This window comes from Lygodium microphyllum, chromosome 16, assembly GCF_053477565.2.
Source record: "Lygodium microphyllum isolate KBCC chromosome 16, Lygodium_microphyllum_v1.1.10, whole genome shotgun sequence".
In the NCBI taxonomy this organism is placed as follows: Eukaryota; Viridiplantae; Streptophyta; class Polypodiopsida; order Schizaeales; family Lygodiaceae; genus Lygodium; species Lygodium microphyllum.
Genome location: NC_141150.1, coordinates 148,473,789 through 148,483,788, shown reverse-complemented (window position 1 = coordinate 148,483,788; position 10,000 = coordinate 148,473,789). Strand labels below are relative to the sequence as shown.

The 10,000-nt window shown below is 69.6% G+C and overlaps 1 non-coding gene across 1 annotated transcript in view; it reads left to right on the top strand.

The window, feature by feature from the left end:
* Positions 1-3, top strand: part of LOC148024035 (5S ribosomal RNA) — a 119-nt gene extending 116 nt beyond the window's left edge. The window contains exon 1 of the ribosomal RNA XR_015694064.1: positions 1-3. This exon is cut by the window's left edge and continues 116 nt beyond it. This is a non-coding gene — a ribosomal RNA (5S ribosomal RNA).
* The last annotated feature ends 9,997 nt before the right edge of the window (positions 4-10,000 follow it).

The following is a 10,000-nucleotide window of genomic DNA, read 5'->3' as shown; positions in this document are numbered from 1 at the left end:
CCTTTTGCATGCTTGTTTCGAGACCGTGGCATGGAAATCCCCTCGGATCACGTCTCGACTCTCCAACGCTGACATCGTGGTAGGAAACCCCCTCGCCTTGCCATGACGCGGCGCCTCCTCTCCTCGTCGCGATTGTCTTTGCGTACGTCGTGCCTGGCCCCTCCCTCTGCCTCGCTCTCACGTGATAACCCCCTCCTCAAGATGCGAGGTATTTTGGGAGCGGAGGGTGTGCCATGTTGTGGGGGGGTTCGGTGGAGCGGGGTTTTTCCGAGGAGGGAGGGCGTGCCATGTTGCGCGGGCGGGTTGTTGGAGCGGGGATTTCTGAGGAGGGAGGGTGTGCCATGTCGCGGGGGGGTGCCATGTCGTGGGGGGGTTTCTTGAGGAGGTCCGTCGGGGGGTGGAAGGTTCCGTGTCGCGGGAGGGGGTCGTGTGCAGTGGGGTGTGTGTGCCGTGTCATAGCGGAGCGGGATTTCTTAGGAGGGAGGGTGTGCCATGTCGTGGGGGGGTGAGGTGACGTGCCGTGGGTCGAGCGGGGTTTTTGGAGGTGGGGTGCGCGGGGGATACGCCGCGTCGTCGGGGGGTGCGGTGGGGTGGAGGGTGCGCCGTGTCGTGGGGGGGTGACGCGGGGTGGGCTGGGTCGAGCGGGGTTTTTGGAGGCGTGGCGGGGTCGTGTGGATGGAGCGGGGTTTTTCGAGGTGGGGTGCGGGGGGGATGCGCCGCGTCGAGGGGGGGTGCGGTGGGGTGTGCCGTGACGCGGGGTGGGGTGGTGTGGATGCAGCGGGTTTTTCGAGGTGGGGTGGGGTGGTGTGGATGCAGCGGGTTTTCCGAGGCGGGGTGCGCGGGGGCGTCGTGGGGGGGTGACGCGGGGTGGGGTGGGTCGAGCGGGGTTTTCGGAGGCCTGGAGGGAGCGGGGTTTTTCGAGGTGGGGTGCGGGGGGGGCGTCGTGGGGGGTGCGGTGGGGTGGGGGGGTGCGCCGTGTCGTGGGGGGTGACGCGGGGTGGGGTGGGTCGAGCGGGGTTTTCGGAGGCGTGGCGGGGTGCTGTGGAGGGAGCGGGGTTTTTCGAGGTGGGGTGCGGGGGTGCGCCGTGTCGTGGGGGGGGTGACGCGGGGTGGGGTGGGTCGAGCGGGGTTTTCGGAGGCGTGGAGGGAGCGGGGTTTTTCGAGGTGGGTGCGGGGGGGGGGGGGGGGGGGGGGCGTTGTGGGGGGGTGCGCCGTGTCGTGGCGGGTGACGCGGGGTGGGGTGGGTCGAGCGGGGTTTTCGGAGGCGTGGCGGGGTGCTGTGGAGGGAGCGGGGTTTTTCGAGGTGGGGTGCGGGGGGGCGTCGTGGGGGGGTGCGCCGTGTCGTGGGGGGGTGACGCGGGTCGAGCGGGGTTTCGGAGGCGTGGTGGTGTGGCGTGGAGGCAGCGGGGTTTTTCGAGGTGGGGTGCGGGGGGGCGTCGTGGGGGGGTGCGGTGGGGTGGGGGGGTGCGCCGTGTCGTGGGGGGGTGACGCGGGGTGGGGTGGGTCGAGCGGGGTTTTTGGAGGAGAGGTGGGGTGCTGTGGATGGAGCGCGGTTTTTCGAGGTGGGGTGGGGGGGGGCGTCGTGGGGGGGTGCGGTGGGGTGGGGGGTGCGCCGTGACGCGGGGTGGGGTGGGTCGAGCGCGGTTTTTTGGAGGCGTGGCGGGGTGGTGTGGAGGGAGCGGGGTTTTTCGAGGTGGGGTGCGGGGGGGGGCGTCGTGGGGGGGTGCGCCGTGTCATGGGGGAGTGACGCGGGGTTGGGGTGGTCAAGCGGGGTTTTTGGAGGAGAGGTGGGGTGCTGTGGAGGGAGCGGGGTTTTTCGAGGTGGGGTGCGGGGGGGCGTCGTGGGGGGTGACGCGGGGTGGGGGTGGTCGAGCGGGGTTTTGGGAGGAGAGGTGGGGTGCTGTGGAGGGAGCGCGGTTTTTCGAGGTGGGGTGCGGGGGGGCGTCGTGGGGGGGTGCGGTGGGGTGGGGGGGTGCGCCGTGTCATGGGGGAGTGACGCGGGGTTGGGGTGGTCAAGCGGGGTTTTTGGAGGAGAGGTGGGGTGCTGTGGAGGGAGCGGGGTTTTTCGAGGTGGGGTGCGGGGGGGCGTCGTGGGGGGTGACGCGGGGTGGGGGTGGTCGAGCGGGGTTTTGGGAGGAGAGGTGGGGTGCTGTGGAGGGAGCGCGGTTTTTCGAGGTGGGGTGCGGGGGGGCGTCGTGGGGGGGTGCGGTGGGGTGGGGGGGTGCGCCGTGTCATGGGGGAGTGACGCGGGGTTGGGGTGGTCAAGCGGGGTTTTTGGAGGAGAGGTGGGGTGCTGTGGAGGGAGCGGGGTTTTTCGAGGTGGGGTGCGGGGGGGCGTCGTGGGGGGTGACGCGGGGTAGGGGTGGTCGAGCGGGGTTTTGGGAGGAGAGGTGGGGTGCTGTGGAGGGAGCGCGGTTTTTCGAGGTGGGGTGCGGGGGGGCGTCGTGGGGGGGTGCGGTGGGGTGGGGGGGTGCGCCGTGTCATGGGGGAGTGACGCGGGGTGGGGTGGGTCGAGCGGGGTTTTCGGAGGCGTGGTGGGGTGCTGTGGAGGGAGCGGGGTTTTTCGAGGGGGGGTGCGGGGGGGCGTCGTGGGGGGTGACGCGGGGTGGGGGTGGTCGAGCGGGGTTTTTGGAGGAGAGGTGGGGTGCTGTGGAGGGAGCGCGGTTTTTCGAGGTGGGGTGCGGGGGGGCGTCGTGGGGGGGTGCGGTGGGGTGGGGGGGTGCGCCGTGTCGTGGGGGGGAGACGCGGGGTGGGGTGGGTCGAGCGGGGTTTTCGGAGGCGTGGTGGTGTGGCGTGGAGGGAGCGGGGTTTTTCGAGGTGGGGTGCGGGGGGGGCGTCGTGGGGGGGTGCGGTGGGGTGGGGGGGTGCGCCGTGTCGTGGGGGGGTGACGCGGGGTGGGGTGGGTCGAGCGGGGTTTTTCGAGGTGGGGTGCGGGGGGGGGGGGGGGGGGGGGATATGCGCCGCGTCGTGGGGGGGTGCGCCGTGTCCTGGGGGAGTGACGCGGGGTTGGGTGGGTCGAGTGGGGTTTTTCGAGGTGGGGTGCGGGGGGGGGGGGGATATGCGCCGCGTCGTGGGGGGGTGCGGTGGGGTGTGGGGGGTGTGCCGTGTCGTGGGGGGCTGACGCGAGGTGGGGTGGGTGGAGCGGGGTTTTCGGAGGTGGGGTGTGGGGGGTGTGCCGTGTCGTGGGGGACTGACGCGAGGTGGGGTGGGTCGAGCGGGGTTTTCGGAGGCGTGGTGGGGTGGTATGGAGGGAGCGGGGTTTTTCGAGGTGGGGTGCGGGGCGGCGTCGATGGGGGGTGCGGTGGGGTGGGGGGTGCGCCATGTCGTGGGGGGGTGACGCGGGGTGGGGTGGGTCGAGCGGGGTTTTCGGAGGCATTTGTGGTGTGGCGTGGAGGGAGCGGGGTTTTTCGAGGTGGGGTGCGGGGGGGGGGGGGGCGTCGTGGGGGGTGCGGTGGGGTGGGGGGGTGTGCCGTGTCATGGGGGAGTGACGCGGGGTTGGGTGGGTCGAGCGGGGTTTTTCGACGTGGGGTGAGGGGGGGTGGGGGGGTGCGCCGTGTCGTGGGGGGGTGCGGTGGGGTGTGGGGGGTGTGCCGTGTCGTGGGGGGGCTCACGCGAGGTGGGGTGGGTCGAGCGTGGTTTTCGGAGGCGTGGTGGGGTGGTGTGGAGGGAGCGGGGTTTCTGGAGGTGGGGTGCGGGGGGCATCGTGGGGGGGTGCGGTGGGGTGGAGGGTGCGCCGTGTCGTGGGGGAGTGAGGCGGGGCACGGTGGGTCGAGCCTGGTTTTTGGAGGAGTGGTGGGGTGCTGTGGATGGAGCGGGGTTTTTCGAGGTGGGGTGGGGGGAAGGCGCCGCGTCGTAGGGGGGTGCGGTGGGGTGGGGTGGGGGGGTGTGCCGTGTCGTGGGGGGTGACGCGGGGTGTCGCGATGCCCCCTCCCCCCCACCATGCCCCGACATGACGCGACGCGCCCCCTCCCCAACATAACATGACAACCCCCCTCCCCCCCCCATGACATCCCCCCATCCCCCATGACACGACACGACGCGATGCGCCCCCCCCATGACGTCCCCCCCTCAAAAATTCGCCTCCCCCCTCAACACACACCACCCCCCCCCCTCCCCCCCCTCAAAAATTCGGCCCCCCCATGACATCCCCCCCAGCCCCCATGACACGATGCGACGCGACGCGCCCCGCCATGACACGACACGACACGACGCGCCCCCCCCTTCCCCCCTCAACACACACCACACCATGTCGCGACGTGCCGCGCCCCCCCCCCCCCATGACATCCCCACCCCAGCCCCCCCACCCACGACACGACATGATGCGACGCACCCCCCCCCCCCCCCCCCCCGATGACATGACACGATGCGACGCGCATCCCCCCCCTCCCCGCCCCCCCATGACACGACACGATGCGATGTGCCACCCTCCCCTTAACACACACACCCACCCAACGCAATGCCCCCCCCCCCCCCCCCCCCCCGCGCCCCATGGCCTGACACGACGCGACGTGCTCCCCTCCCCTTAACACACCCACCCACCCTCCATGACGCCCTCCATGACGCCACGTGGAGGGGGGGGGGGGAGGGGTGGTGTTTTGTGTGTTGAGGGGGGGTGGGGTGGTGTGTGTTGGGGGGGGGGGGGCGAATTTTTTGGGGGCAGGGGCGGGGGAGGGGTGGGGTGGTGTGTGTTGAGGGGGGGAGCGAAATTTGAAGGGGGGGAAGGGGAGGGGTGGAGTGGTGTGTGTTGAGGGGGGGGGGGGGGGATTCTTGAGGGGCGGAGAGGGGTGGTGTGGTGTGTGTTGAGGGGGGGGGGGGGAGGGGTGGTGTGGGGTGGTGTGTGTTGAGGGGGGGGCGGGGGTGGGGAGGGGTGGTATGGCGTGGTGTGTGTTGAAGGGGGGGGGCGAATTTTTGGGGGGGGGAAGGGGCGAAATTTGGACGGGGGGGCGAATTTTTTGGGGGGGGGGAGGGGTGGGGTGGTGTGTGTTGAGGGGAAGGCGAAATTTGGAGGGGGGGAAGGGGAGGGGTGGTGTGGTGTGGTGTGGTGTGTGTTGAGGGGGGTGGCCGAATTTTTTTGGGGGGGGGGGGGGGGTGGGGTGGTGTGTGTTGGGGGGGGGGGCGATTTTTTTGGGGGCGGGGGGGGGGGGGGGGGGGGGGGGGGAGGGGTGGGGTGGTGTGTGTTGAGGGGGGGGCGGAATTTGGTGGGGGGGAAGGGGAGGGGTGGTGTGGTGTGTGTTGAGGGGGGGGGAGGGGTGGTGTGGTGTGTGTTGGGGGGGGGGGGGGGGTGGGGTGGTGTGTGTTGAGGGGGAAGGGGTGGGAAATTTTGGGGGGGGGGGGCGAATTTTGGAGGGGGGGGGGGAGCGGTGGTGTGGTGTGGTGTGTGTTGAGGGGGGGGGCGAATTTTTGGGGGGGGGAAGGGGCAAAATTTGGAGGGGGGGTGAATTTTTGGGGCGGGGGGGGAGGGGTGGGGTGGTGTGTGTTGAGGGGGGGGCGAAATTTCGAGGGGGGGAAGGGGAGGGGTGGTGTGGTGTGTGTTGGGGGGGGGGGGATTTTTGAGGGGGGGGGGGGAGGGGTGGTGTGGTGTGTGTTGAGGGGGGGGGGGGGGGGGCAAAATTTGGAGGGCGGGGGGGGAGGGGTGGTGTGGTGTGGTGTGTGTTGAGGGGGGAGGGGGGGGAGGGGTGGTGTGGTGTGGTGTGTGTTGAGGGGGGAGGGGATTTTTTAGGGGGGGGGGGGGGTGGGGTGGTGTGTGTTGAGGGGGGGGGGGGGGGAATTTTTGGGGGGGGGGGGGGAGGGGTGGTGTGGTGTGGTGTGTATTGAGGGGGGGGGGGATTTTTGAGGGGGGGGGAGGGGTGGTGTGGTGTTTGTTGAGGGGGGGGTGGGGAGGTGTGTATTGAGGGGGAGGGGTGCGAATTTTTGGGGGGGGGGGGGGGGGGGGGCAAAATTTGGAGGGGGGGGGGGAGGGGAGGGGGGGGGCAAAATTTGGAGGGGGGGGGGGGAGGGGTGGTGTGTGTTGGGGGGGGGGGATTTTTGAGGGGGGGGGGGGAGGGGTGGTGTTTTGTGTGTTGAGGGGGGGGGGGGGGGGGATTTTTGAGGGGGGGGGAGGGGTGGTGTGGTGTGTGTTGAGGGGGGGGGGATGTGGTGGTGTGTGTTGGGGGGGGGGGGGGGGAAATTTTGGGGGGGGGGGGGGGGGAATTTTTGGGGGGGGGGAGGGGAGGTGTGGGGTGGTGTGTGTTGAGGGGGGTGAGGGGCGAATTTTGGAGGGGGGGGAGGGGTGGTGTGGTGTGGTGTGTGTTGAGGGGGGGGCCAATTTTTTGGGGGGGGGGGCAAAATTTGGAGGGGGGGGGGAGGGGTGGTGTTTTGTGTGTTGAGGGGGGGGGGGGGGGGGAATTTTTGAGGGGGGGGGAGGGGTGGTGTGGTGTGTGTTGGGGGGGGGGGTGGGGTGGTGTGTGTTGAGGGGGGTGGGGGGGGGGGATGGGTGGTGTGGTGTGGTGTGTGTTGAGGGGGGGGTCGAATTTTTGGGGGGGAGAAGGGGCGAAATTTGGAGGGGGGGGGGGAGGGGTGGGGTGGTGTGTGTTGAGGGGGGGGCGAAATTTGGAGGGGGGGAAGGGGAGGGGTGGTGTGGTGTGGTGTGGTGTGTGTTGAGGGGGGGGGGGGAAGGGTGGGGAGGTGTGTATTGAGGGGGGGGGGGCGAATTTTTGGGGGGGGGGAGGGGTGGTGTGGTGTGGTGTGGTGTGTGTTGAGGGGGGTGGCCGAATTTTTTTGGGGGGGGGGGGGGGTGGAGTGGTGTGTGTTGGGGGGGGGGGGGGCGAATTTTTTGGGGGCGGGGGGGGGGGGGGAGGGGTGGGGTGGTGTGTGTTGAGGGGGGGGGAGGGGTGGTGTGGTGTGTGTTGGGGGGGGGGGGTGGGGTGGTGTGTGTTGAGGGGGGAGGGGTGGGAAATTTTTGGGGGGGGGGGGGGGCGAATTTTGGAGGGGGGGGGAGCGGTGGTGTGGTGTGGTGTGTGTTGAGGGGGGAGGCGAATTTTTGGGGGGGGGAAGGGGCAAAATTTGGAGGGGGGGCGAATTTTTGGGGCGGGGGGGCGAGGGGTGGGGTGGTGTGTGTTGAGGGGGGGGCGAAATTTCGAGGGGGGGAAGGGGAGGGGTGGTGTGGTGTGTGTTGAGGGGGGGGGGGAGGGGTGGTGTGGTGTGTGTTGAGGGGGGGGGTGGGGTGGTGTGTGTTGAAGGGGGGGGGGGGGGGGGCGAATTTTGGAGGGGGGGGGAGGGGTGGTGTGGTGTGGTGTGTGTTGAGAGGGGGGCCCAATTTTTTTTTGGGGGGGGGGGGGGGGGGCAAAATTTGGAGGGGGGGGGGGAGGGGTGGTGTGGTGTGGTGTGTGTTGAGGGGGGGGGGGGATTTTTGAGGGGGGGGGGGGAGGGGTGGTGTGGTGTGTGTTGAGGGGGGGGCGGGGAATTTTTGAGGGGGGGGGGAAGGGTTGTGTGGTGTGTGTTGGGGGGGGGGGGGTGGGGTGGTGTGTGTTGGGGGGGGGGCGAATTTTTTGGGGGCGGGGGGGGAGGGGTGGGGTGGTGTGTGTTGAGTGGGGGGCGAAATTTCGAGGGGGGGAAGGGGAGGGGTGGTGTGGTGTGTGTTGGGGGGGGGGGGATTTTTGAGGGGGGGGGGGAGGGGTGGTGTGGTGTGGTGTGTGTTGAGGGGGGGGGGGGGGGGCAAAATTTGGAGGGGGGGGGGGAGGGGTGGTGTGGTGTGGTGTGTGTTGAGGGGGGGGGGGGGAGGGGTGGTGTGGTGTGGTGTGTGTTGAGGGGGGAGGGGATTTTTGAGGGGGGGGGTGGGGTGGTGTGGTGTGTGTTGAGGGGGGGGCGGGGAATTTTTGAGGGGGGGGGTGGGGTGGTGTGTGTTGAGGGGGGGGGGGGAATTTTTGGGGGGGGGGGGGAGGGGTGGTGTGGTGTGGTGTGTGTTGAGGGGGGGGGGGATTTTTGAGGGGGGGGGAGGGGTGGTGTGGTGTTTGTTGAGGGGGGGGGTGGGGAGGTGTGTATTGAGGGGGGGGGTGGGGAGGTGTGTATTGAGGGGGGGGGTGCGAATTTTTGGGGGGGGGGGGGGGGCAAAATTTGGAGGGGGGGGGGGGGAGGGGAGGGGGGGGGGCAAAATTTGGAGGGGGGGGGGGAGGGGAGGGGGGGGGGCAAAATTTGGAGGGGGGGGGGGAGGGGTGGTGTCGTGTGGTGTGTGTTGGGGGGGGGGGATTTTTGAGGGGGGGGGGGGATTTTTGAGGGGGGGGGGGGAGGGGTGGTGTTTTGTGTGTTGAGGGGGGGGGGGGGGATTTTTGAGGGGGGGGGAGGGGTGGTGTGGTGTGTGTTGAGGGGGGGGGGATGTGGTGGTGTGTGTTGGGGGGGGGGGGGGGGGGGAATTTTTGGGGGGGGGGGGGGGGGGGGAATTTTTGGGGGGGGGAGGGGAGGTGTGGGGTGGTGTGTGTTGAGGGGGGTGAGGGGCGAATTTTGGAGGGGGGGGAGGGGTGGTGTGGTGTGGTGTGTGTTGAGGGGGGGGCCAATTTTTTGGGGGGGGGGCAAAATTTGGAGGGGGGGGGGAGGGGTGGTGTTTTGTGTGTTGAGGGGGGGGGGAATTTTTGAGGGGGGGGGAGGGGTGGTGTGGTGTGGTGTGTGTTGAGGGGGGGGGCGAATTTTTGGGGGGGAGAAGGGGCGAAATTTGGAGGGGGGGGGAGGGGTGGGGTGGGGTGTGTTGAGGGGGGGGCGAAATTTGGAGGGGGGGAAGGGGAGGGGTGGTGTGGTGTGGTGTGGTGTGGTGTGTGTTGAGGGGGGGGGGGGAAGGGTGGGGAGGTGTGTATTGAGGGGGGGGGGGGCGAATTTTTGGGGGGGGGGAGGGGTGGTGTGGTGTGGTGTGGTGTGTGTTGAGGGGGGTGGCCGAATTTTTTTGGGGGGGGGGGTGGAGTGGTGTGTGTTGGGGGGGGGGGGGGGGGCGAATTTTTTGGGGGCGGGGGGGGGGGGGGGGGGGGAGGGGTGGGGTGGTGTGTGTTGAGGGGGGGGGGAGGGGTGGTGTGGTGTGTGTTGGGGGGGGGGGGGGTGGGGTGGTGTGTGTTGAGGGGGGAGGGGTGGGAAATTTTTTGGGGGGGGGGGCGAATTTTGGAGGGGGGGGAGCGGTGGTGTGGTGTGGTGTGTGTTGAGGGGGGAGGCGAATTTTTGGGGGGGGGAAGGGGCAAAATTTGGAGGGGGGGCGAATTTTTGGGGCGGGGGGGGGAGGGGTGGGGTGGTGTGTGTTGAGGGGGGGGCGAAATTTCGAGGGGGGGAAGGGGAGGGGTGGTGTGGTGTGTGTTGAGGGGGGGGGGGAGGGGTGGTGTGGTGTGTGTTGAGGGGGGGGGTGGGGTGGTGTGTGTTGAAGGGGGGGGGGGGCGAATTTTGGAGGGGGGGGGAGGGGTGGTGTGGTGTGGTGTGTGTTGAGAGGGGGGCCCAATTTTTTTTTGGGGGGGGGGGGGGGCAAAATTTGGAGGGGGGGGGGAGGGGTGGTGTGGTGTGGTGTGTGTTGAGGGGGGGGGGGGATTTTTGAGGGGGGGGGGGAGGGGTGGTGTGGTGTGTGTTGAGGGGGGGGCGGGGAATTTTTGAGGGGGGGGGGAGGGGTTGTGTGGTGTGTGTTGGGGGGGGGGGTGGGGTGGTGTGTGTTGGGGGGGGGGCGAATTTTTTGGGGGCGGGGGGGGGAGGGGTGGGGTGGTGTGTGTTGAGGGGGGGGCGAAATTTGGAGGGGGGGAAGGGGAGGGGTGGTGTGGTGTGTGTTGAGGGGGGGGGGGGATTTTTGAGGGGGGGGGAGAGGTGGTGTGGTGTGGTGTGTGTTGAGGGGGGGGGCGAATTTTTGGGGGGGGAAGGGGCGAAATTTGGACGGGGGGGGCGAATTTTTGGGGGGGGGGGGGAGGGGTGGGGTGGTGTGTGTTGAGGGGAAGGCGAAATTTGGAGGGGGGAAGGGGAGGGTTGGTGTGGTGTGGTGTGGTGTGTGTTGAGGGGGGGGGATTTTTGA